Here is a 27,842-nt window from a genome sequence, read left to right on the forward strand (position 1 = left end):
AATGAAAAAGTGTTTAACATGCCCCTTGGTCAGTCTTTCTCCAATACTGCTCTCCTCCTCTGTCTTTTGATGGGACTTGAATAACATGGCAGTTCATGAAAGAGTGAGAGTCCCAAGTTGGTGTGTCTAACGTGCAGCTGGTGGAAGAGACCAGCTTTATATTCCAGATGGCCTGGTAATAGTAGTGTTAATATTGTTAGGAACATTTTAAAGTCAGATATTTGTTTTTTTACATCCCTAAAGGATTTGTGGAGTGTCATGGAGTATAATACCAATAAATAAATAAAAGCCTGGTTTTTATTTTCATCCTCTTGGAAGGCTACACAGAGGTGGATTCAAAGAGCATTTATTGTGGGAGGGAGATGCAAGAGGGAGGAGATATGGGCATATATGTATACGTATAGCTGACTCACTTTGTTATACAGCAGAAACTAATGCACCATTGTAAAGCAATTATACTCCAATAAAGATGTTAAAAAAAAAACAAACAGAGCATTTATTTCCCTGGAGAGTATGTTGGTTCAGGTTTGTGGGAATATTAAATTGAGACCCTCTTTTAAGTGAAATTGCCCATATTGATTTCAATAACCTTCCAGACCTGGTTTCAAAAGACCATGTCTTCACCAAAATCATTTTTAGATGTTTTTGAACTATTCAAAAACTTGGCTAAAGAAAAAATCTGGTTGACAAAGACTGTTCAAACTATGTATTTGAAGTCTGTTTTTAAGTTATTCAAACTTCATGAAGTTTCACCTAAAACCAAAATGTTACCTGTGCCATAGAATAGAGCTCCCAAATGTTTCTCACCCCATGCCACACACAGTCATGGTCAAGTTTGTGTGGCCCCTTGAGACAATGCCCCCTCCCACCCGGGGGGCTCAGCCTCCCCAGACAGAAGGGGTTCAGTATCTGCACACCTCTCACACCCACAACAAATGTGGCAGCGTGCCTTGGCATATTGGTTGGAGAACTTCAACATGCAGCACAGGAAGAATAAATTTGCCCTATAGAATGCAGAAGTCAGGGATTACTAGCTGTTCACTTTGACCTTAAAGAATGTCTCTTTGGCTCTTCCTACATTTTAGTAGAGAAAGACGTAAGTTTGGGTCTAGATCAGCAAACGTATTTACTAGCTACTTACCATGATTCGGTCACTGAGCTGATGTGCAGAATGCAAAGGTGGCTAAGACACAGTCCCTCCTGCCCTCAACAAGCTCATTGGTCTGCTGCTCAGACTAACTCTGCATCCTGCTAAGCCAGTCTGGGTCAGTAAACTAAACGATATTCCAAGAAGCTAAATGCCTTGGTCTCAAATTATTTAGTATTGGCCCTTTACACATTGAACTTTTCTACCAGATCCGTCCGCTTGATTTTGAGTGGGTCGAGATGGCCTCAGTTGTGTCAGCAGTGTAGAGGAGAATGAGCCATTTTTCACTGACCATAAGAGGAGGATATTTATGCTTCAAAACTGAATATGGTGGTTTCGATGCAAGGTAAAAGAGAAATCTAAGATACATTGCTCCCCAGGAATTCCCTGGCGGTCCACTGGTTAGGACTCGGTGCTTTCACTGCCAGGGCCCTGGTTCAATCCCTGGTCGGGGAATTAAGATCCCGCAAGCCGGGTGGCACAGCCAAATTAGGAAAAAAAAAAAAAAAATGAGTGCCCTGTTTTACTTCTGCTTTTCTTTTCTTTTTTTAAATTTAGGACTGGATGCTCTGTGAGGGCAAGGGTCATACCTATTTTGGTCACCACCGTTTCTTCCATGCCTGGCTAAAAGAAGATGCTCAGTAAATATTTATTAAATTGATCAAGTAAAGAATGAGTGAGTGATTTAGTGAGTGCATCAAGAGATCAAGACCGTACCTTGTGTCTTGGGCAGTATTATTGAAGGACAGGCTTTGTGGAAGACACAGAAGTCCAAAGCCCATGCCAGCATCCCCCTGCAGGAATAGACTACACACGTCCTCCGTCTAAGGAGTTGTGGCATTCTCCCCATCTTTCTTATCAACAGAGCTCAGGTTTTGTTCTGGGTAACAATGCTCCCAGTTAAGAAGCACAGTCACCTGGCCTCCCCTGCTGTGAAGATGGCCACGGGACACAGTTCTGGCTAATAGTCTCTATGTGCAGAGCTTCTGGAAAGACTTAACAGAGCCAGACTCATCTGGAATGTTTCTCTTTGCCCTTTCCCTTGGTTCCCACTTGGGTTGCAGGCATTATTATTATTAGAGCTATGGAAGCCACCTTGCCACTATGAGGGTGAATTTCATAGTTGAAGATGGTGGAGAAGAAAGATAAAATTCTAGATCCTTCGTGGCATCGTTGGATAGCTGCCCAGCTTTGCCTTCATCTCGGAGGCTTCTTATTCTGTGAGGATGATAAGTCACTTTATGTAACTGTAGTTGAGTATTTTGTTACCTGTAGCCTAATGCAATAATTAGGAATCGGATTCAGGAATCAAAAGCAAAAGATCTTACGTTGTTCTTAACTGCTTTCTCAATAAAATCAAAGAATATTTGTTGATCGACAATGGAATAGTTATGCCTGAATCCTGCTTTTTCCCCCATTTAATAAAAAATATTAAAGTATGCCTGAAGATGGGATAGATTTTTGAGACGATATCTATTAAATGCATTGGAAATGTGAAGAAAATCAAGCTCATAATTTTGAAAATAGTATAGATGACACTTGAGGCAATTCCAGGAAATCTAAGCCCCTGTTAATTAGGGGAAGGGCCCACCATTCAACTAAAAGCTTTTGGAGGCAAAGTATCTTTTCCCAGAACCTTTTTCAGCCTGAGGGCTCTTATCAAAAGTGTTGTAAATGAGGTCACTGGAACCCAGCTGGGGAGAGCTCAGGAGATCCATGAAATGCTGAGAAAGCACTGCAGAGATAAGGATTGAAAGAAATAAAACACCAGCAACACACAGATAGGTGTTTTCACAGTTCCATTCTTCTCATGGATGATTAGGTCCTCAGACCTGCATTTCTAACTAGTCTCATCCTATCACCTATTCAGGATTCTTAATAGGAGGTCCAGAGTCCCTGAAATTGATCACAGAATTTGGACTTGGTAAGATACTTGAAGATAGGAACTGTGTCCATCTTGCTTTTCCCTGTACAATCAGCACCAAACACTATGTCCTAGCACGTAATAGGAATCCAAAACATATTTACTAGTTATTGGAATTCAATTTCTAGTAATTTCTAATTGCTTTTTTAATGTGCAAAGATGTAATAGTTAGGTTATATAAGTGATTTTTTTTTAATGGGAAGTGGGAAGGAACAGCCTTTCTTATGCTGAGCTTGCAAATCTAATTTTAAGGTGATAATGAACAATATCAAGCTTCAATTTTAAGGTTTTGGGTGTTTTTTTCCAGAATTTTGGATAATTGCACATGAAAACAGCGTACATGAATGATTGATCTATAGTGTTATTCCAGGGAATTTATAATAATGAAAGAACATACTCAAAAAAACAGTAATACTAGCATAAGACCGGACAGATCTAGCTGTCTGTAAATATTTCAGGTGTGATAAAGTTGATATTTCAAATTTGTAGGATTATATTAACTTATTTCGATAATTGATTAAATATTTGAAAAAAAGATAAAGTTCAATTCTGATGGATCAAAAATTTTTTAAAAGGAAATCAAGACAACTGGAAAATACAGATGAAAATTTATATATTTTTGAGCTTAATACCAAAGGCAGAAACCACAAAGGAAAAAATTGGTGATTTGACTACGTAATTTTCAGTCTTCTATATACTGAAATATTTAAAGATGAAATGAGATGATGTTGAAGATTTGCTAAAAAAAAAAAAAAAGAAAGAAAGAAAGAAATAGAAGAAAAAAAAGGAAACAAGATTGATTAGCTATGAGTTGATAATTGTCGAATCTGGGTGCTGAGTTGATGAGTACATGAAGGTTTCATATACAAGTCTCTCTACTTTTGTATATATTGGAAATTTCCCATAATAAAAAATTTACATTTTTTTGATTTTTAGGATTTTGAAAAACTAGGCCAAAATATTTGCCATGAATTCATTTAAAAAAAAAAAAAGACAAAACACCCCAATGTGGAAAATGAACAAAATATATGAACAATCATTTTATAAAAAGGAGTACAAATAACCAATAAGTATATGAAAAAAGTTTAGACGCAGTTTAAAAAAGCAAATTTTAAAAGTTTACTTTTAACCTTCTTGCATTGACCCAAATTAAAAAAAAGAAAAAGGAATAAAAAACACTAGTGCTCTGTTGGATATGATCTAGAAAAGGAAGCACTCTCAGATACAACTTTCTGGTGGAAGTATTAATTGATATAACTTTCTGGAAGGAAGCTTGACAATATATATCAAAATGCTTAAAACAAGTCAAATTTGTAATCAAGTCATTCATGTTGAAATTTAGCCTAAGGAAATAATCCATTTTGTGCAGAGATCTTTAAGTACTAGGATGTTTATGACAGCGCAGTTTAGAAGGGCAAAAAAAACAAAGCAAAACATTGAGAACATCAAAGTCTAAAAAAGAAAATGATAGCACATTCAGGCAATAGACCCATATGTGCCATTAAAACTGAAATGAAAGAACCATATTTGTTATCATAGGAAAATAGCCACGATATTTTGAGTGAGAACAACACAAAAATATGTACAACAATAAGTAAATATACTTTAAAATTTTAGGCCCAGAAAAAAAAATCACTGGTCAATGCGATTATGGGGGTTTTGTTTTGGTTTGGTCGGTTGGTTGTTTCTGGTAGATGTGTATATTCTTTTAGTTCTGGGCGTGTTTTATTTTATAACTTAAAAGGAATAATAAATTTTATTATACACCAAACCGGGGGGAAAAAAGGAGGAAAGAAAGTACTTTAGAATAATGAAAAACGTTCTTCTGGCTAGTTTAAGATTCTTCAAAAATTAACATCCCAAACATAAAGTAATTTTCCATTCACATGAGAACAAAATAATTTTATTACAATTGAGTTAAGCAGAGCTCTACCGAGACTTACTATGTGCCAGAAATATGGTGGTCTCTGCAGGAAATACAAAGATGAACAAGATAACCCACACCCCAGCCTCAAGAACCATTTCTTCTTCTCTCTTGGAGTCCATATTATCTGGTTGCACGGGCTTTCACAGTGTTGGTACCTGCCTAGCCCAGGAATGTGCTTTTCTCCTCCGTGGTGGGTTTTTCTTTTGCAGCGGGTTTACCCTCCTTCTCTCCTCCCTTCTCTGCCTCCCTTCCCTATGATGAAGGTGGTGCTCACAGTGACAGCACTCCAGGTGAAGAGCCTGACCTCACAATTCTCTGTTGCCTCATGTCTTCTGACCAGGTTGTCACCACCTGGCCCTTGTTATCACGTGGCACGGTTTCATTTCCCGGGAGGTTGCCATTCCTTTCCCTGACTACAACTTCCTGTTCCTTCACCCTTCTTCTTCCCTCCCATCGAACCTCTTACAGATTCTCTTGTTAACCACTCCTTGGACCGGACAGCCCAGAATGCTTGTTCTGACCTTGTTCCTTTTTTTTTTTTTGGCCATCCCACATGGCTTGTGGGGTCCTATATTCAGTATCTCAGATTCAGACAACCCTCCCTTCCCTGCCCCAAGCTCCACTGTCCAGCCTAGAGAACTATTAGACCCAAGGAAGAAGGAGCAAGGGAGTCAGAGTTAACTCAGCTTAATGGTAGCAGAAGCGCTACAACAGCTCTTGCCTTGATAGAATAGTGGTTGTCAGGACACTTGGCTCCAGAGATTCCATTGCTCTGGCTGGGCAAGTCCAGTCCTCAGACCTTTGAACTAAAGACAGTGTCTTCTTGCCTTTAGTCCCGTTTCTTAGCATCCCATTGACCTACCCAACTTTACCCAGCAGGCCTCTGCTTTTCGGTGTGAATGCTTAACCATCACTGGCCTGTCCAAATGACTTGGGACTAACTCTCAGGTTCTATCATTGGCTACTGGTCCATGCCTAGTTTCTCCATCTGGAAGATCCAGAGAACAGGAACAGCCAGTATCCCAAGTATGTTGAAATATTTAGATTAAGGCAACCCACATACAGTATGATTAAAGAGCACTGTGGAAATGTCAAATGCTATAAATATGGATAATATAATAATAACTGAGAAGAAGCTTGGTTAATTGAAGCCAGTCCCCAGAGCTCTCCTGTAATTATGGTATGATTGTATCTGGTATGCCCTGAAGCATGGCAAGGACATCTTATGCAAACAGGCAAGTCAAATAATTTGCATCCCACTAATTTCTGAGATATAGCTTAAGCCCAGGAGATGATGAGATGCATTCTTAAGAGTTCTGATAAGTCAAGAGAATTTCTTGACCTGAGCACTGTGTCTGTCTTTACAGCATATAACCTTATCACCAGTTGGGAATTCTAAGAGACACTGAACCTCTACAGTTCCTCGGGCCCTCTGCAAATCCATCTGAGTGTAAAATGCTAGGAAAGGTTTTTCCCCAACCTGAGCAGCTGAGAAAGAAAAATGAAAAGTCAGGGATGAGGGATACACACTTTTAAGGTCAATAATTTCTAAATCAATAACTAGGACTCCCATGTTTACAATAATAATACAGCTCTTGTTGAAATATTAATAGACATCTCCATTCTCCGTTTAGCTCTTGATGGTTGCCACGTCCCCCAAGAAGACAATTATGTTCTTACTTGGACAGACTAAAACCTCCAGGGCACCGAACCCTTATAGATTTATTTATTTAAAAAAAAAATGTTGTGGAATAAGTATGAATGGAATTGGTGTTTAAAAAAAAAACGGTACATATTCTGCAGTCTGCTTCCAATTCTCTTTCACAGATATGGGCAAATGCATAATATCATTCTGAGGGCTTCTCTCTGGATAATCTCAACTTCTAAATCATGAATAGTAGCCCACCACTTGCCCCACGTCTTTTTTTTTTTTTTTTTGGCTGCGTTGGGTCTTTGTTGCAGTGTGCGTGCTTCTCATCGCAGTGGCTTCTCTTGCTGCAGAGCACAGGCTCTAGGTGCTCGGGCTTCAGTAGTTGTGGCTCATGGGCTCGGTACTTGTGGTGCACGGGCTTAGTTGCTCCGCGGCATGTGGGATCTTCCCGGACCAGGGCTCGAACTTGTGTCCCCTGCATTGGCAGGCGGATTCTTAACCACTGCACCACCAGGGAAGTCCCTGCCCCCACATCTTTAAATTGCTCTTCCACTTGCCTCCCAGACATCTCCATTTGAATGGTCCACAGACGCCTTCTATTCAACATGTCCCAAACCGAGCTTTTCTCCCCAACCCGCATTCAGTGAGCCAGAACCTCCTCCCGTATTTTCAACTCTGAATGACAGAGCCAGAAATTTTGATATTGTCTTTGATTCCTTCTTCTTTTTCACTCTCTATTTCCAATTGACCTGGGTCTTGCCAGTTCTAATTCCTAACTGTGCTTGAATCCATCCCTACCATAACCCAGGCTATGATCCTTTCTTGCCTAGATTGCTGTCTTAGCTTGTAGTCTCTGCCTCAATTCTTGTCCCCCATAAGATTTGATCATGTCGTGTCTCTGCTTTGAATCCTGCAATGATATCCCCTTGATAGGAAAATAAGGTCTAGACTCCTTCATATGGCCTCTGAGTTCTTTAACTTTGTCTCTAACTACTCCCTACCTCACAAGAACCTTCTCTCAGTTCCTTAAATAGGTCACCCTCTCTACCTTCAGCCCCACTAGACTGTAAGCTCCAAGAGGGAAGGAACCATGTTTGTCTCAATTATCATCACATCTCCAGGGCCCAGTGCAGTGTCTGGCCCTCAATATACGGTCATGCTCTGTGGGTCTGCAGCGCTAGTCCAGTTTCCCTTATAACTGGTCATTTAAAAAGTGTATACCCTTTTTAATCCTTATATTCCTATTTTGAGCTCCTATCACACCAGTTCAGCCTATTCTTACAAGACTGTATTTACTACACTACATCGTGATCTCAGATCCACATTGCCAGTGAAATGTGTGTTACTATGCAGGCAGCAGAGGTTGTATGTGTCATTCATATAATTATTCAAATAATTTTCTGGTGTGAACCATGTGGTTCTTCCTGTATACCTTGAACCTGTCTTCCACCGTACCTGGTTTCACAGGTTTTCTAGGTTTTTGTCTCCCTCTTCCTCTTCTTTTTTAAAAATTATTATTTATTTTTTTGGCCACACCGCACAGCTTGCAGGCTCTTAGTTCCCTGAGCCCTCGGCAGTGAAAGTGCAGAGTCCTAAACACTGGACTGCCAGGGAATTCCCTCTCTCTCTTCTTCTAAATTCAGTCAAAAGCCCTTCTGATCTGGTCACATTGTCCCCATGACATAAGTAGTCATCAACCCTCTTGAGGGGCATTCCCTCCCTAGTCAAGTGTTCGTCCGCTATTTCAAAGAAGGTTGATGTTTGACTTTGTTGCAATGTTATTTGAAGACTCTGATACTCAGAAATTTTTCCGTTATGACTAAGAAATTACCCCTGCTTTAATTTCCACCATTCTTGTTCTTTGAAATAGTCAACCTAAGAAGGGAGAGTTTTACACATTCCCTCCCAATCCCCCCACCCCATACTCTTCCAGCCAAGAGTAAAGATCTAGGAAACCTATTCCTTCATGGCACACAGCCTTGAAGCCTGATTCTCACACACTTATGGGAGAACCCTAACCATAGATGACTTAGAAACTCCATTCATTTCTGAAAGTCTGATGAGACAAAGTTTAGTTTATTTTCTTATGAAATCTCTCTTAAAGGGATCATGAATCTATCCAATTTTAAGCAACATATTATTAGGAAAATAATGTGAAAAGTGTCTTATCCTTCACTGTGTCAAATAAAGAGAAGAGATAGATTTTTAAAATACATCAATCTGTCCTGAGAATGTAAAGAGGAAAGCCTGAACAAATTCACTTTTTTTCTTTTTCTTTTTTTGGCCGCACCACACAGCTTGCAGGATTTTAGTTCCCTGACCAGGGATTGAACCTGTGCCCCTCAGCAGTGAAAGCTCAGAGTCCTAACCACTGGACCACAAGGGAATTCCTTTTTTTTTTTTTAACAAATTCACTTTAGATGTCAATGTCTTCAAGGTACAGGGGGACCAAGATGATGGCGTGAAGATGATATAATTGGATGGAGTGGATTTCAAGAGAGGTCCTCTTCTCCGTGATCCTTCAGGGCTGTTCTCTTGCCAGTCTCTAGCCCTGGATAAACACAAACACCTGTCTCTTTCATTCTTCATCATGGGCCACTGAGACTTGCTATGACAAACTGTACTGGGTTATGCAATGTCAAGTGTGTCCTCAATATCACTCACAATCCTTCTCACTCCTTCCTTGTTGAGGTTCTGTTCCCAACCTGACCACACCTGGGTATTGCATGCAGTCTGGAACCACACATCCAGATAGTTCGAGACAGGCTGAAGCACACTCAGAGGCTTAGCTACTCACACCCTGCCTTCTGAAGAATTCTTCAAAGAGCGTTTGATATTTTTTTTTAAGATTTTTTTTAATGTGGACCACTTTTTAAAAGTCTTTATTGACTTTGTTACACAATTGCTTCTGTCTTATGTTTTGGTTTTATGGCCACGAGGCATGTGGGATCTTAGCTCCCTGACCAGGGATTGAACCCACATCCCCTGCATTGGTAGGCAAAGTCTTAACCACTGGACCGCCAGGGAAGTCCCTTGAACGTTTGATATTTAGACTGAAGAACATGAGAGCTGATTTCAAAAGTCCGATTGTCCTTCTAGAGGTTCCTAGGGTAGAACTTGGAGTTCCCGGCATGAGTGGCAGACAGCAGGATTCAAGGGTCAGTCTAAGGGAGAACCATACCAGAACTCTCCAAAAGTAGAATGGGCGTGTCAGGAGAGAGTTCCCTTTCACTGAACCTGATTATATCAAAGTTCAATCTTCAGGGCTTCCCTGGTGGCGCAGTGGTTGGGAGTCCGCCTGCCGGTGCAGGGGACGCGGGTTCGTGCCCCGGTCCGGGAAGATCCCACATGCCGCGGAGCGGCTGGGCCCGTGAGCCATGGCCGCTGAGCCTGCGCGTCCGGAGCCTGTGCTCCGCAGCGGGAGAGGCCGCAGCAGTGAGAGGTCCGCGTACCACACACACACACACAAAGTTCAATCTTCAGTGGGTGGCTGAACTAGAGTTGGGGGATCCCTTGTAAGCAAGAGAGCCTATTTTGTGTTGTAGCTTTAAAATTTATTGAGACATTCACTCACTATTTTATGTATAGGGGGTACATTCATTATGATTGAAACTGGGTTGCTGCTTGAGGGTAAAAGAATGCAAATCAGAAAAGATCATTACCGTATGGTGTTACAAAGGGTGCGTAAGTAAGTCGGCACAGGAGGAATGAGCACTGCTGGGGAAGGGAGAGAAGATTTTAGTGAAAGAAGTGGGTTTTAAGCTCAAACTTACAGAATTCGGCCAGCGTGTTCATATAGGAGAAGCAGCATATGCAAAAGTACAGAAGAATAAATGTACCAGGTGTATAGACCCCAATGGGTGCAAATGGAAAGAAACTCTTAAAAATACATTTACTGGGGACTTCCCTGGTGGTCCAGTGGTCAAGACTCCATGCTTCCACTGCAGGGGACATATGTCCCATCCCTGGTCGGGGAACTAAGATCCCACATGCCATGTGGAGTGGCCAAAAAAAAAAAAAAGGAGTTTAAGACCAGATTTTGAATGACCCTAATGTCTTATGGTCGTCATGGGACAACAAAGCAGAGAATGAAATGATTAAGTTGGTGTTGTAGGCAGCTGTGCTGTGTTGTATGAGATAGTACAGGCTCTGGTGGGATCGAGGCTGGGAGAATTCTGAATTCGGGTAGTGGAGCTGGGAATAGGAAGGGTAAGATGGAGCACATGATTATCTCAGGGGCAGAACTGACAAAACTGAGATGGGGGATTGTGAGGAAGCAGGATCCGTTGAATATGACTCAGACATTTCTGTCTGGAGCAACTGAATGGGGGAAGAATACCCTGCAGATGATCAACTTAGGGGTACACATGGGACATGCAGCTGGGATGGTCTGATGATGGTCAGAAATATGGAAAGAGAGAGAGGCAGGTAATAAAGCCAGGAGCCAGCACGGAGCAGACCCTCTCTACCCCGGATTCCTCCCTTCCTTTTCCCCTGGAAACAGAAACACCTTTTCTTCTGAGAACAGCCCCTCCCTGGCTACCCTGGAGTCCCAACTATAAGAGTTGCCAAGTTCACCACATCCCCTGGTTACTATGGCTTCATTCAGAGGTAGGATCAAGACAGGCTAACATATTGCTAATTCCTTCTCAAGGATTTTCTTTTTTTTAATTTAAAGAAAATTTTCAACATATATAAAAGTAGACAGAAGAGCGTAATGAACCCCCATGTACCTAATAACCAGCTTCATCAATGATCAATTCATGGCCAACCTTGTTTCAGCTCTATCTTGCTTCCTTTCCTTCCATGTGATTTTGAAGCAAATACCAGATATCTGGGGTTTTATTCTCTGGTATTAGAAAGTGTAGGATATCAACAAAAGATAGGAACTTTTGCAATCATGTTTCTGTCATGTTGAGGAAGCCAGTTCCATATAAGAGAGGATGACCGTGACATAAAATAGTAATAATAATAGGGAGAAAGAGTCCTGACAGCTTTTGAGTCTATGGTTCCTGATGTTCCAGAGGCCTCTCCACCTTTTGGTTGTTCAATCTATGGATTCTGTGAGCCAAAAATCTGCTTTTCTGCCTTAACCAGGAAGTGCGCTGAGTTTCTGGCCCTTACAACCAAGCGTCCTAATTAAGACGCATCAACATTGCCCTAAGGATTAAAGCCCCACCAGAGAGGGTGTCCTCTCCTGTAAAAACAGCTTCCCTCCACTCCTGAATGTCTACATCCTTCAGCACAAAGGCCACTTCTTAATGACAGCCTCTCTAATCCCAGTAGCAGGAAGTGACCTCTCCCACCTCTGAATCACAGGACACTTCATCTAAGCATCCTCATTTCATGACCCACATTCTCTTCTGTTCTGTAGCTATTTGGGTGGGTGTATTAGCTTTCTGCTACAAACTGTAAGCCCCCTGAAAACAGGAACCACGTCAGTAGTTTTTTCTTCCCCATCTCACCTGTCCACATCACTCACAGTGTAAATTTTCAGTAAGTCTGCTGAATGAATGAGGAAAAATGTTCATTTTGTTAAACAAAGGTTCAGTACCATTTAAAGCTTGAGAGAAATGGATGGAAAGAGATTTAGGACTGTTTCTCTGGAGTCTTTTCAAGTCACATGTATGCAATAGATAAGGAGTTCATAATCATTCAGAAATACAGTCATAATAAAATCGAGAAAACAACATTACGTTATATAATACTAATTTAATGAAAACATAAAGGCTACGAACTTGAAGTCACAACTCCTGCCATTTTCAACAGTCCCCCACAATAAAACTGCATTGTTTTCTTTCATCTAAAAGCAGAAGAGCATGTTTTATATACTGCTTCTCAAACTTTAGTGTGTACTGGACTCACCTGGTGTATCTTATTAAAAGGTGGATTCTGTTTCAGCAGGTCTGGTCAAGATCTGAGATGATGTATGTCTTTCTTCCTCCCTTTCTTTCTTTCTTTCTTTCTATTGAAGTATAGTTGATTTACAATGTTGTATTATTTCAGGTGGACAACATAGTGTTTCAATATTTTTACAGATTATACTCCATTTAATGTTATTATGAGATACTGGCTATATTCTCTGTGCTGTACTGAGATGATGCATTTCTGACACCCATGCTGCTAGTCTATGGACCACACTTTGAGTATCAAGGATATACACCAGTGTTTCCCAGACATGGCTACCCACTGAAACCCTCAGGGAGCTTCAGACACTCCTGGTGCCTGTGTCCCACCCCAGATACTGTGACTTAACCCATGTGGTGCGTGGCCTGGGCTTTGGACATTTTAAAAGATCCTCAAGTGATTTGAATGTGCAGACAAGTTTGGGAACCACTTGCTCTATTCAAAACATAATTAGATTGAGAAATAGCCGGATCTGAGTCCCACCTCCGCTGCTTTCATGCTAGCTGGGTTATCTTGGGCAAATAAGTTCATTTCTCCGAGCTTCAGTTTTCTCATCTCTAACATAGAAGGGATAAAACCTATTTGAGCTCTCTCTCAGAACAAACTAGAAAAGGCATGGGGAATCTCTGTAACCTTTAAAGTTGTGTATGAATGTGAGGAATTTCTCGAGAAGGGGTCTGGATCACAGCTCTCCAGTATGACAGCCGCTCACCACGTGTGACTACTGAGCGCTTGAAATGTGGCTAGTGCCACGTGCTGAAAATATTTTAGATATATTGGATTAAATAAAATAGATTATTAAAATTCATTTCACCTGTTTCTTTTGTAATGTGGCTATTGGAAAATTTAGACTTCATGTATGTGGCTCATATTATATTTCTACTGGACAGTGCTGGCCTGGACACTTAAAAGAAATGGTAGGTGACAAAAAATTAACTTTACGTTACTAAATGCTAACATGGGAATTCTAAGTTCCTAAGTGCGAAGCAAATAAGTATTCAAAAGAGTGTCTTGGTATGAATGAGCTATTTCTATGTCTCCCTCAGGCTTCCTGGCTAGAGCCCAGAGCAGGAGAGAATTCTGCCCTAGGTTCAGGATGTGATGTGAGCAGTGCTGCCCCTAGGGCCACATGACCTGGCAAATTCCAAGGTGTGAGAGGATTTCGTGGCAGGCAAGGAGACCGTGTGAGGTAGGCGGGTCCAGCGCAGCCCCCTAGGGCTCTGGAACAAGGCCGCGCTACCCGTAGCAGAGAACTATTCTCCATTTGAAAAGCAGATCCAGGCATACTACTGGGTCCCAGTTGAGACTGTGTGACTGACGTGAGTCACTGAAGGACCAGTAGGTTCTGAGAGCTGGCAAACCCACCAAGTCATTAGCTGGGGGTGGGCACAATAGCAGGGCACAGTGGGAACCGACCATTTAAGGTTAGGCCTGAACAGGTCTGGAGAGCACAAGTGAACTCTGCAGACAGACATCTCCCAAGTCATCCACTTCTGGGGCGCCAAGGCAACAGCTCCCACCCACGGCCTCACAAAGAAGGTTCTCTAAAACTAGCTGATGGGGGAAGGAAACACCGATGCCTGGGTCATACATGAATCAGTCAACTCAATTTATTGGTTCTAGCCCCAAATAGACTGCTGCGCCCACAGAGACACTCATGGGTGGTCCCGAAAACAGCACTAAGGGAAGAGACAGAGTCTCAGTGGACAGAGCTTCCAAAAGGACATCTGGTCATCAGATGGACATGGAGGGAGAAGTAGCCTGACATAATAAAACTGTCATCTGGGGGAATAGAAAAGCAGATTTACTAAAGAAAAAAAAAATGGACTTGCCGTGCGGTGCTGCCTGCCTGTTTTCAGCTTGCAGTTATGACCTTTAAAGTGAACCGGTCATCCAGATTCCGGACTTTCCTCCAGTGACATTCAGGCCATCAGGAACGAGGACTGGGAAAGCCACAAGGTGGATTCAACTAGGGTTGGAGTTTTGCCGCCTAAATGTGATAGAGGGAGAAAGGAACAAAGGACATGAAGATATTTTAAAGAATGGATGGTAATGATGACACACAAAGACATAAGGGAGGTAAAGGGTGTTGAAATTTTAATGGGGAAAAGAGGGAGGGGGATTGAGGGATTCAGGTCAAAGAATTTTATTATTTTTTTTTAATTTTTGGCTTGGCATGTGGCATGCAGGATCTTAGTTCCCCGACCAGGGATCAAACCCACGCCCCCCTGCAGTGGAAGCACAGAGTCTTAACCATTGGACCGCCAGGGAAGTCCTAGCTCAAAGAATTAGGAAAGCGGCGTATTAGAGATGATGAAGGGAAGAAGGGGCTGTGCTGGGCTGAAGGTAAGAAGCTTAAGGAATTGAAAGGCCAATACACTGAATAGTTAGATACTGGAGTCACCAAGGATTAAGGCAGGAGTGAGGGTGGAGAGGAAGTTACAGAGACAGGAGCCCAGTTCCTCCACGAATACAGGAGGAGTGACCAGGAGGGCAGTGGGCAAGTCAGATTCTCAGATGGAATGAGACTGAAGGAGCTGGATGTTGGGAAGGAGGGAGGAGGGGAGGTAGGAGAAGTGCCTCGTAAGAGACAATGGGGATCAGAGACGAAATCTTTGTTTTAAATTTTTATTGACGTATATTTGACTTACAATGTTGTGTTAGTTTCAGGTGTACAGCAAAGTGAATCAGTTATACATATATTCACTCTTTTTTTAAATTTATTTTAATTAATTAATTTAAATTTTTGGCTGCATTGGGTCTTCATTGCTGCGCGCAGGCTTTCTCTAACTGCAGAGAGCGGGGCTCTTCGTTGCGGTGCACGGGCTTCTCATTGTGGTGGCTTCTCTTGTTGTGGAGCACGGGCTCTAGGCGTGCGGGCTTCAGTAGTTGCAGCACGCGGCTCAGTAGTTGTGACTCACGGGCTCTAGAGCGTAGGCTTAGTAGTTGTGGTGCACGGGCTTAGTCGCTCGTGGCATGTCGGATCTTTCCAGAGCAGGGATCGAACCCGTGTCCCCTGCATTGGCAGCCGGATTCTTAACCACGATGCTACCAGGGAAGTCCCCACTCTTTTTTTTTTTTAGATTCTTTTCCCATATAAACCATTACAGAGAACTGAGTAGAGTCCCTGTGCTATAGAGCAGGTTCTTATTAATTATCTATTTTATATATAGTAGTGTGTATATGTCAATCCCAATCTCCCAATTTATCCCTCCCCCACTTTATCCCCTGGTAACCACAAGTTTGTTTTCTACATCCATGACTCTACTTGTGTTTTGTAAATAAGTTCCTTTGTATCCTTTTTTTTTTTTTAAGTTGAGTGTCTCCCATTTAAAAAAAGAATTTTATTTATTTATTTATTTTTGGCTGCGTTGGGACTTTGTTGCTGCATGTGGGCTTTCTCTAGTTGTGGTGAGCGGGGGCTACTCTTCATTGCGGTGTGGTGGCTTCTCTTGTTGCGGAGCACGGGCTCTAGGCGCAAGGGCTTCAGTAGCTGTGGCTGGTGGGCTCTAGAGCGCAGGCTCAGTAGTTGTGGCTCCCGAGCTTAGTTGCCCCGCGGCATGTGGGATCTTCCCGGACCAGGGCTCGAACTCGTGTCGCCTGCATTGGCAGGTGGATTCTTAACCACTGTACCACCAGGGAAGTCCCTAGATAACGTTTTAAGTCCATACCAGCTCTCAAATTCTAGATCTTTAAAATTCTTTTTTTTTTTTTTTTTTTGCCACACCGCACAGCTTGCGGGATCTCAGTTAAGGGTTGAACCCAGACCACGGCAGTGAAAACCCAGAATCCTAACCAGTAGGGCCACCATGGAACTCCCTAGATCTTTAAAATTCTGCGGACCTCAAAACAATGACAGCTGCAACGAATTCTGCGCAACTTTATAACCAGTGAAAGATGAAGATGTTACACAGGCAGGTGCCTAAGTCTCAGAATGAATGCTCTGCCCTGGATTCTTAGATATATTGGTTTTACAATGTAAGAGCAAAAAAACTTTGTCCTGGTATGTGGAATATCCCAGAATGCTTCTTTCCATGCCACGGTGAGCAAATTCAGCTCCGTTTCAACGAACTTTCCCTCAGTGACCACTTCCTAAGTGCCAGGCAGTTTGCCAGTGGAATGGACAGTGAGAAAGGGATCGGGGGTAAAAGAGAGGAACAGGTGGAGTGCAAAGGAAGCGCACAGGTGCAAATGCCTTCCAGGTTGGAAGGATCTAGGAAGGCTTCATGAAGGAGGTGGCAGAGCAAATTGATTCCTCAGATATTTGTTTCTATTTAATGTGTATTTGTTGAGCCATTACTCTGTGCCGTGCACTGTACAATATGAAGGCCCTGGGGATACAAGGCTGAAGAAGACACAAAGCCACAGTCCTTGTCTGCAAGGAGTTCCCAAGCAAGCAGCAGTTATGATAGCATGTGACAGAGGTGGATGGAGAAGACTGCAGCCTGCAAAGGGACACCCAACCTTCTCAGGGAGAGGCTTGTGAAGGCTTCCAGGAGAAAGGGGCAGGGATAACCTTGTGCTTAAAGGATGTAGAGGAGTGATCCAGGCAGGTAACGAGAGGAAAGGCATTCTTTGCAAAGCCAGTGGCACGTGTGAAAGCCTGGTGGTGGGAGAGAGCACAGCATATCTGGAAGGTGATACGTAATTCAATATTTCCAAAGCAGAAGGCATGCGAGTGGAAGGTGACAAAGTGAAGGGTGGGGCCTCTTTGTAAGGATCTGAGTGATCAATGAACACAGACGGATGCTCTGGTGAAAGGAACCTAATGGCAGAGAAGGTTAATGTTGTTAAAATAAAAAGGTAAAAACGACAGGTAAAGATACCGCAGAAACTGACGAGGCAGCAATATCAGAAACTTCATATTTCTCAATCATCCTCCCTCACGTGACTGAACAGCTCATCTTTTTTTTTTTTTTTTTTTCGGTACGCTGGCCTCTCACTGTTGTGGCCTCTCCCGCTGCGGAGCAAGAGTCTCTGGACGCGCAGGCCCAGCGGCCATGGCTCACGCGCCCTGCCGCTCCGCGGCATGTGGGATCTTCCCAGACCGGGGCACGAACCTGTGTCCCCTGCATCGGCAGGCGGACTCCCAACCACTGCGCCACCCGGGAAGCCCTGAACAGCTCATCTTTTGAAAAAAAGGATAGGAAATGGGATTTATCGTGTATTGAACAATTGGATTTTCCACTATCCCCTAAAACGGAATTTACTTCTCTCCCGGAAAACCACAATCCACAGAGGAGGAGAATAAATGAGACATAAATATAAACATACTCCCCTGAAGGGCAGTCAGCAGACAAAAGTCTTCTTGAGGAGATGCGCCAGTTGATGTCATAGTGAAGTCAGGTACAATTACTCATCCCCATTCTGTCCACTGAAGAAAAAAGGGGGAAATCTAGAGAAGGTCGTGGAAACTGTATCAATTGCAAATTATTCCAGGCAGCGCCACTGCTGCAGGCACCTTTGGCTTATGCTATAGTGAATAAACAAAGGACGTATTCTGGAAGCGGCTGTTTCTTTCCTCATCGTCTGGGCTCCTTCTGGGTGACGGCATCCTTTGACTATAGTCCCATCCAAGCCCAGAATCAAGAGGAGAATAGCATCTCAGAGGCACTGACTCAGCTACCCTCTGCTTTATCCTGATTGTGCAAATTCACCAGCCTGTGTTTCTAATCCAGTTCAAGTGTCTTGAGTCCTGTCCCCATTCCCACCCCTCGCCGGTCCTACAGGTTTACAGGGCCTCCTGATGCCCCGCCATGGCCTCTGCAGGCTCTGGAGGCCTTCTCAGCGGCCGCCTGGCAGAGCCCTGCAGGGTGGGCATTGCTGCTCCTCGGGAGGCCTCAGTGGTCTCTGCCTCCTGTGAGCTCGGCCTAAACAGTCTTCCTCTGGCTCTTTCGAGGCTCCTCACCCTCCTTATCCCTCTCCTCTGAACTCATGCTAGGTTTTCAATGGCTAAAAAAGGCCACGTGGGACTTTCCTGGTGGTCCAGCGGTTAAGATGCCACTCTTGCAATGCAGGGGGCGTGGGTTCCATCCCTGGTTGGGGAACTAAGGTGTCACATGCTGTGTAACCAAAAATATAAATACATTTTTAAAAAGGCAAAAAGAGGGCTTCCCTGGTGGCGCAGTGGTTGAGAATCTGCCTGCCAATGCAGGGGACACGGGTTCGAGCCCTGGTCTGGGAGGATCCCACATGCCACGGAGCGACTAGGCCCATGAGCCCCAACTACTGAGCCTGCGCGTCGGGAGCCCGTGCTCCGCAACAAGAGAGGCCGCGATAGTGAGAGGCCCGTGCACCGCGATGAAGAGTGGCCCCCACTTGCCACAACTAGAGAAAGCCCTCGCACAGAAACGAAGACCCAACACAGCAAAAATAAATAAATTAATTAAAAAGGCAACATGATTTTAGTTTGCATTAGCAGAAGCACAGAACGCAGAAGGAGAGCTGTGGGCAGCCACACTCACCTGCTCCTAGGGTCGTTGTGAGGGTTACGTGTAGAGCACTTCGCTACATCTTATAGAACCGTCTTCTTCTCGTTATCGTTCCATCCTTAGAGACTGTTCCTTTGCTACACACGGCGTAGGACCAAACCCTAAGGCGTCTGCGCTTGTCTGCGGGGAGACAAAATATCGGGCACCTACACAGTCAGGCACGGTCTCTGCCCGCAGGAGTCCCTGTCTATCGAGGGAGAGGGAGAAGGACCTGAGGCGGGTTCAAGGTAAAGGCAGCGGTGTGCACACGGGGGAGGGAGACAGCCCTCCCTCCCGGCCGAACCCCCTAATGGTGCTTTTCTCCCGGGGCTTGCGTCCTAGAGGGAAGCTGGAGGCTGCCCGCCAGCCCCGCCAGCCCCGCCAGCCCCGGAACAGACACTGTGCAGGGACTGAGGGACTGTGTTTGCAGGATCGTCCCTCTGAACCGACAATGAGGTTCAGCTCCAGTCACGGTGGGATGAGAGGGCCGTCCAGCACCGGGTCTGGAGGCTCCAGGATGAGGTCCAGGAGGCCTCAACTCCCAGAGTATATGTACCACACAGATGCGGCGCAGGCTGCTCTCTCTGCCAAACACCGTCTAAAAACACAATGCCAGTCCCTGCCTGCCTGATCTCGGCTTGCTGGGGTCTGCAGCACCTCGGTCGATAGGCTTGAGGAAGAGGTAAGACGACAGGGTACCTGTATGTGGCCTCAGCCTCTCACTCAACGTTTCTGGCACTTGTGTGATCACCAGCCGATGGTGTCCCTAAGCATCAGGGTGACAGTGGCTCTCAAAACTCTGTCTCCCCCCCTACAGAAGCCACAGACATTGTGAGGTTGATGTCAGTGTACAGAGAGCCAGCATGTGAGAAAATATGAAAAATGTGAAAAGCTGATCTCAAGTGTCCACGGGCCAACCTCTTGGCGGCATCCAGCTCCTTCCCAGCAAAGACGCTGTTCATAGACGGAGGTGACTTCAGGTTCTGCGGCCAGCTGGCTCGGCCCCTCACTACCTGTGTCACTTGGGCAAATTTCTGCAGCACTCGGAGTCCCTGTTTCTCTATGTGTCATGCAGAGGGTGTTGGGAGGATAAACTGTCTACTGAAAAAAAATGCACAGCCTAAAAGTTGAGAGTTATGTTTTATTTGGTGGACTTTCTGAGGACTTCAAGCCCAAGAGACAGGGCTCTCAGGTAGTGCTGAGCGACTGCTCCAAAGAGGCATGGGAGGAGCCAGGTGTTTTTTCAACAAAGCCCAGGTAGTCGGAACATCAAAAGATCACTGTGAATTGAAGTGAACCAGGTATCTCAAGCTAAAGAATTTAGCGCTCTTCTCTGTATGGGAAGATGCAAGAGTCTGGGCTCACTGAAATCATCCCTTTGATGTGCGCCTCTGCTCTCTGGGGCCAGTGCTTTCTCTTCCTGAGTCCCCTCAGGGGGCACCACTGGGGCCGCTGTAATGTGATGGCTTGATGGCGGCAACATTCTTTGTTTACTGATACGGAGGCAACATTTTTCATTCACAGAAGTGAGATAATTTAACGTTCTTATGGTAGCAAGCCACGGGTTTACCTGGGCTGGAGGGATTCCCAGGACATGGGACCTTCGGCGCTAAACCCACAACAGATCCAGGTACACTGGGACAGCTGGTCACCTTAGCAGCACCTGTCATAGAGCAGATGGTCAATAATGGCATCTGTAGGTACTTATTACTATTATTTCTACTGCCACGAACAGTAGTTAATACTTGGAGGCTTAATCCTGGCCAAGCCCTGTTCTACGTGTTTTGCATGTATTAGCTCATGGAACCTTCAGGACCAGCCTGCAAGACAGGTAATGGTCATCTCAGTTTTGCAGAGGAAGAAATGGAGGAGCCAGGATCGGAGCTCAAGCAGTCTGATTCCACACGATACAATCTGAATCAATAGGCTATGCCCTCTCTTCTCCAATTTATTAAGCACTTTGTCCCAGGCACTGTTCCGAGTGCTTAAACTGTGTTAATTAATTTATTTTTATTGTTTTAAGATTTTATTTTGACGTGGACCTTTTTTTTTTTAAGTCTTAATTGAATTTGTTACAATATTGCTTCTGTTTTATGTTTTGTTTTTTTGGCCACGAGGCATGTAGGATCTTAGTTCCCTGACCAGGCATCAAACCCACAACCCCTGCATTGGAAGGCGAAGTGTTAACCACTGGACCACCAGGGAAGCCCCTATTTCATTTATTTTTACAGTGACCCTATTACTTCTCTTATGGACCAAAAAGAAAGGAAGGCTTATTTGGGAGAGCAGGAAGGAAAGCATCAAATACTAATTGTGCAGTTGCTGAACCTAGTATATAAAGATATGGCGATCATATGGTTCTGGTTTTAGAACCAAAAGTTGCATCCCAGGAGCCTCCTTAATCCTGGGTAAACCAGAGCAGTTGGTCACCCAATGCAAAGAGCTAATACACACAGCAGGTCCAGGCAAGCAAAAAACCCAAAGATCATTCGAATTAAGAGGAGATACAATTTTCAAATTTAGTTTCTCAAGGCCTAGTTCCTACGGCCGCAGTATAGGATCTCTTTCTTTCTATTAGACTGCTACTCCATTGAAAGGTTGCAGCTACCTAGAGACTTCCTTTTAAGACAAACACTATATGGTTATTTTTAAGCTGTTGCTTTGAGGGAACTGAAGAACTTAATACAGTCCCTGGCTGGGTATCGCTCTGAGGTCTCCAATATTATTTCTCTGGGAAACCTTTGGTACAGGAGTTTAAGAGTAGCATTGTCTTCTTGCCTTAATTCCTAGAAATTCTGTACTGGGAATCTCAGGAAATAAACTATGATAGGAGTTAAAAAATACCCTGATACGTATTTAACCTTCCTCGTTATCAAGGAAATGAGAAAAATATAACAATGAAGTTCAGTGTTTAACAAGTCAGTAAACCTTTTGAATAAATCATATTAATAATCACGCAGATTTCAGGAAACTGTACACTCATCTATTGTTGGTGGCATTGGTGAAAGCAGCCAGTGAAATTCAGGGCAGCTATTAAACCGATGAAGTTTGTGTAGCAACGTGGAAATGTACTGGTATGTGAGGCTAAGTGAGAACAGCTGAGTTCAGAATTAGGCCTTGCAGTGTTTACTGCAACAAAACATTTTTGCATAAATGTCACCAGGGCCTGGAAAAAGACTTGGAAAAATAAAAACGTCTGATGTGTTAAGAGGAAAAGTTGTGGTGTTTTGTTTGTTGTCTTTCTTTTTCCCTGACTTCTACTGTTGCTGTTTCATTTGTTTATACAATAAATGCAAAGGAAGGCCCCACAGTGACCCACTTTTCCGTCTTTAGTGGGCCTGCTGCTCAGGACCGGCTCTGCCCCCTCTTAACTGGCCAGGCGTCTCCAGACTGAGCAAATCTCCTTCCTCCAAGCCCCCTCCGTTGTTGGTTCCTCCCCTCTGTGGCCCTCATCTGGCTCCACCGCGACTGGGTGTATAGTCTGGGGCCTTGAGGGAGAGAACAAAGACCCACCCCCTTTGTGCTCGCTCCATGTATCTGACAGCCAATTGCCACTAAAGTAATATCTGTTGAATCCAACATTTTGATTTCCTGTTTCTAGTTTCTCTGTCTGCAAGAGGCAAACAGGACAATGGAAGCCTGGGTGAGGTTAAAAAGGCCTGAAATATTTCAAAGCTATGGAAGAGAGAAGCAAGGGGAGGGTGGGATGAATTAGGAGATTAGGTTTGACATATAAACAACCATGTGTAAAACAGATGGCTAGTGGGAACCTATGGTATAGCACAGGGACCTCAGCTTGGTGCTCTGCAGTGACCTAGGTGGATGGGATTGTAGGTGGGGAGGTAGGAGATCCAAGAGGGAGGGGATAGATGTATACATATAGCTGATTCACTTCATTGAACTATACAGCAGAAACTAACACAACATTGTAAAGCAATTACACTCTTAAAAACAAAAAAAAGGATGGGTGGAGGGTGGGTGGTGACACAGCCTCAAAACCTCCAATTAGACTTTTTATTATAACACAATTCATTAGAGCATAATTAAATTCCTTACTAAATGATTAACCATAAGGTTAGGGAAAAAAAAGAAAAAAAATTTAAGTAATTTGGAATTCCTCATAAGGGATATAGGAGAGAGGGGGGCAAAATACCAGTGTACCCCGAAGATCCACAGACCCCCAGCAGCGGGTGTTGGGACATTAAGGAAGATGGAAACACCAGAGCTGGACGTTACATCAGCCAGCACCTAGTTCCACCACCCATTGTATAGACAGAGAAGCTGAGGCCAGGAAGTGGAGGGAAGTACCTCCAGCAAGTTAGCCCCGGTACTTCCTGCATCCCTTCTGCCCTCCACGGGCCAGCTTCACCTACGGCAGCAGCTGTATCTCCGGCATGCCAAGGCACCAGAAATTTCTGTCATGTATGAGTCAGTCATTCTCTCTGGGAGTGGCGTTTCGTCTGAACAAGCTGTGCTAAATATTAGTTCAGTTTCCTGAAAGTGGTAACTTGTGAACTCACTGTGGGCCAGGCTGGCTCGCTTTGCCTAAAGCCTAGCCTCATTAAAAAACTAAAAATAGAGGCCTCCCTGGTGGCGCAGTGGTTGAGAGTCCGCCTGCCGATGCAGGGGACGCGGGTTCGTGCCCCGGTCCGGGAAGATCCCACATGCCGCGGAGCGGCTGGGCCCGTGAGCCATGGCCGCTGAGCCTGCGCGTCCGGAGCCTGTGCTCCACAACGGGAGAGGCCACAGCAGTGAGAGGCCCACGTACCGCAAAAAAAAAAAAAAAAAAAAAAAAAAATAAAAATAGAGCTACCATATGATCCAGCAATCCCACTCCTGGGCATATATCCAGAGAAAACTATAATTCAAAAAGATACATGCACCCCTATGCTCATAGCAGCACTATTCACAATAGCCAAGACACGGAGGCAACCTAAATGTCCATCAACAGAGGAATGGATAAAGAAGATGTGGTACATATATACAATGGAATATTACTCAGCCATGAAAAAGAATGAAATAATGCCATTTGCAGTAACATGGATGGACCTAGAGGTGATCATTACTAGGTCATCTCTGTCTGAAGTTAAGTCAGACAGAGAAAGACAATTATCATATATCACTTATATGTGGAATCTGAAAAAATGATACAAATGAACTTATTTACAAAACAGAATAGACTCACAGACATAGAGAACAAACTTATGGTTACCAAGGGGAAAGTGGGTAGAGAGGGGATAAATTAGGAGTTTAGGATTAGAATATACATACTACTATATATAAAATAGATAACCAGCAAGGACCTACTGTATAGCACAGGGAACTATACTCAATATCTTGTAATAACATATAGTGGAAAAGAATCTAAAAAATTATATATATATAATTTATATATAACCAACACACCATTTAAAATCAACTAGGCCCTGGTGGAGACGTGGAGAAAAAAAGATAGATTTTTATGGAAAAGGAGGGACTAGGGAGAGAAGCCCAGGGAGGTTGGACATGGATGGTGGAGGGGAGGGATGAGGGCATGAGGTCAGCCCATGGTGGTGGGTATAAGAAAACAGAGTGGTGTTGGGTGGTAGGGGGGCTTCTTCCCCCGTGCCTCTTCCTTGTATTAAACTACAATCTTGGGCAAGCCTTCCTGAGAGTTGGCTTCTACCTTCATCAAATAGGGTAACAACACCCACCCTCACTACCAGTTTTTGTGAGCATCAAATGTGACAAGGTCATAGCACTTTATAACCAGTCTGTGCCTGCTGGGCCAATGGGGAGGCTGGGCCAGAGAAGACCGGTGTCCAGCTCGATGTCACATGGCGCCTCAGGGGCCAAACTGTGGCCACAGCAGTGTCCGCACTCCAGTCCAAGTATCTGATGATGGGAAGTTCTCAGATAACTGTCCAAAAGGCTCATGGTCCCCATTGGACCAAGGTCATCATCCCAAGTGGCCCAGTCAGTAAGGTTTGCTGATGGACTGGATGTACATCTGTGCTCTGAACAAGAGTGCTCAGAAGTCCTGATCTCGAGAGCCCTCCTTTTGCTCCCAGGTCCCAAACTTCCACCCTCCCACTTTACTGTAGACTGAGCAGCGTTTCCCGCTATTGAGGTATGAGGGCCCAGTTCCTTCTGACCCAGCACACAGACTCCCAGGACACAGTGTGGGAAAGGGAGCCCCAAGAGGGGGACGTAAGGCCGAAGTGAAAGAGGGACTGGAGGTTGGTGCAAAAACAATGAGGCAAAGCACCTCGTGGACCATAAAAATGACTGTCACTTACTATACAAGGCTCTCTTCTTCTGTGTGCCTTACGTTTAATCCTCACAGGAACTCTATGCGTCCCCGTTTTACAGATGAGGAAACTGAGGCACAGAGTAGTTAAGTAACTTATCAACATGCTCACAGCTAGCATTCCGTTGAGCCAGGATTTGAACCTGGGCAGGCTGATACCAAGAGGCCCTGCGCTTTACTACCGCACCAGGCAGCAATCTGGTGATACTAGGGAAAATTCCAGTGAAATGTTTATCACCCACATAGTGTCATCTGGCAAAAATAAAGCTGGAGGAGGTGGCAAGAGTTTGGCCTCACTCCCAGCTCGGCTATTAATGTTCTGCTCAACCCCAGCAAGGTATATGGAGCCTCTCTGGGTCTCGGCACCCTGGCCATAAAATGGGATGGGGGCAGGGTGGAGTAAGTTGCAGTGGGTGAAGTTTGAGAAAGCCTTCACATCCATTGTGAAAAATCCCCCCATTAAATCAACAGTTTTCCCAACGACATCATGTGGTTGTTTGCTTAGGTCAGTAGAGACAAAATCATGAGGAAGTTGGAGGCTTCCAAGTCATTTCACAAAATATTTTCAAAGATGAAGAGAACTTGTTAAAAACAATGGAGGTATTTTCTCTTATTTCCAAAGGAAATGATTCAACCTAACCAAAGGTCACTAATGAAAGAGATGAATCCCGTCACGTTATAAACATTAGAGATTCGGCATCTGTTCCCGGCTAGCTGGAGACACAGCCTGGTCTTCTGCTGTGTGTGTGTTCCTTCTAGAGGGTTCTGCTGCTCAAAAAGACCTTTTTTTTAAAAAAAAAAAAAAACAGATTTTCCAACCTGGTGGCATTAGAATCACCTGGAAAACTTAAAAACAAAACGAAACAAAACCAAAAAAACAAACAATGACTGGACCTCACTCCCAGTGACTGAATGGGAATCACCCTCTGAGGTCTGGGCATCAGTATTGTTTTCAAATTAAAGTCTCCCCCACAAGTTCTACTGAACAATCACGGTTTAGGACCATTGTTTTAAAATAGCGGTTCTCGGGCTTCCCTTGTGGCGCAGTGGTTGAGAGTCCTCCTGCCGATGCAGGGGACACGGGTTCGTGCCCCGGTCCGGGAAGATCCCACCTGCCGCAGGAGCGGCTGGGCCCCGTGAGCCTACGGCCGCTGAGCCTGTGCGTCCAGAGCCTGTGCTCCACAACGGGTGGGGCCACAGCAGTGAGAGGCCCGCGTACCGCAAAAAAAATAAATAAATAAAAATTAAAAAAAATAGCGGTTCTCCCATTTTATCACTGCAAGAATCATCTGGAGGGCATGTTAAAGACAGATTGCTCTTAGTCACTAATTCCTAAGACTGGGTTAAGGCTCCATAGTTGACATTTCTAACAAGGGGACCAGTAGTCGCTGGTCCCCTCCCTACTTTGAAAATCACTGTAGTAAAGCTGCGTCTGCTGTTCAAAAGGCCTCTCACATCCGGCGGAGCAGGGCGGCTCAGCCCTGGCTGTGCACTGGAATCCCTCCGGAAGTTCTGAAACATCCCGATGCACTAGAGGCACCTCAGACCAACGAAATCATAATCTCTGGGGGTAGGACAAGCATTTCTCAAAGCTCAACTGATTCCAGTGTGCAGCCAGGTTGAGCTCCACTGCAGGTGTCACACACGCTCACACACACAGCTGTGAGGAAGGCTGGAAACGCTTATTCCTACTTCATTGCCTAGAAAAGTGGGGATCGGAAAGGCTGAGGTCAGTCAGAGCACCGAGCAGCCTAATGTTTGAATCCAGACCTCTGGCTCCTCTTCCTGTGCTCTTTCCTTCCACACTACACACAGCCTGTCTCAAACCCACGCACCTGGAGCAGGCTGAGACCCAGAATAGGTGTGGGGATCATGTGGGGCTGAGGCTCTGCCCACGGCAAACAAGGAAGGCGGCAGAATGAACTGATAGGCACCACTAGACTTGAAACAGATAAGCAACAAGGATTTACTGCACAGCACAGGGAACAATATTCAATATCTTGTAATAACCTATAATGGAAAAGCATGTTAAAAAGATATATATACAGATATATATAACTGAATCACTTTGCTGTACACCTGAAACTAACACAATACCGTAAATCAACTATACTTCGATAAAAATTTTTAAAAATTGAAAAGAGAAGGGGAGCAGAAAGTGCCTCTTTGGCATCAAGATTATTTGGAGCTGATTATTTTTAAGAAATGGCAGACTGGAGAATCTCTGAAAACAGAACAGAAGTTGCCTTTTTGTGAGGGAAACTTACATTTGTAAGAGAAGTCTCCATTTGTAAGGATGTCTTCCTGGAGGAAGGGAAAGAAGGCTCGAAATCTCCAGAAACTGTGTATCAGTGGAGAAGGCACCGGCTTAAATCTGCATAACAAACCTTACCCTTGTTTACTGGGCTTCTCCTGGTCGCCTCCCCTACCTGGCCCCGCCCAACATCTTTCTTTTGCCTTTAGCTGAAGGTGGTGTTTCAGGTGGTAGCTTGGGACATCTTAGGGAGTTTCACTCAGTTTTCCTGGG

The 27,842-nt window shown here is 44.3% G+C and overlaps 1 long non-coding RNA gene across 2 annotated transcripts in view; it reads right to left on the reverse strand.

Moving 5' to 3' along the window:
* Positions 1 to 4,958: 4,958 nt before the first annotated feature.
* Positions 4,959 to 27,842, reverse strand: part of LOC109551828 (uncharacterized) — a 53,175-nt gene continuing 30,291 nt past the window's right edge. Inside the window, exons 1-5 of one of the 2 annotated variants that reach the window (XR_002178527.3) lie at positions 27,583 to 27,699; positions 20,597 to 20,689; positions 19,021 to 19,167; positions 14,389 to 14,546; positions 4,959 to 12,614 (exon numbers count right to left, since the gene is read on the reverse strand). This is a non-coding gene — a long non-coding RNA (uncharacterized lncRNA). Of the gene's footprint in view, positions 12,615 to 14,388; positions 14,547 to 19,020; positions 19,168 to 20,596; positions 20,690 to 27,582; positions 27,700 to 27,842 lie in introns of those variants that run through there. The other variant, XR_004525337.2, reaches the window with a different exon arrangement.

This window comes from Tursiops truncatus, chromosome 2, assembly GCF_011762595.2.
Source record: "Tursiops truncatus isolate mTurTru1 chromosome 2, mTurTru1.mat.Y, whole genome shotgun sequence".
NCBI classification, from domain to species: domain Eukaryota; kingdom Metazoa; phylum Chordata; class Mammalia; order Artiodactyla; family Delphinidae; genus Tursiops; species Tursiops truncatus.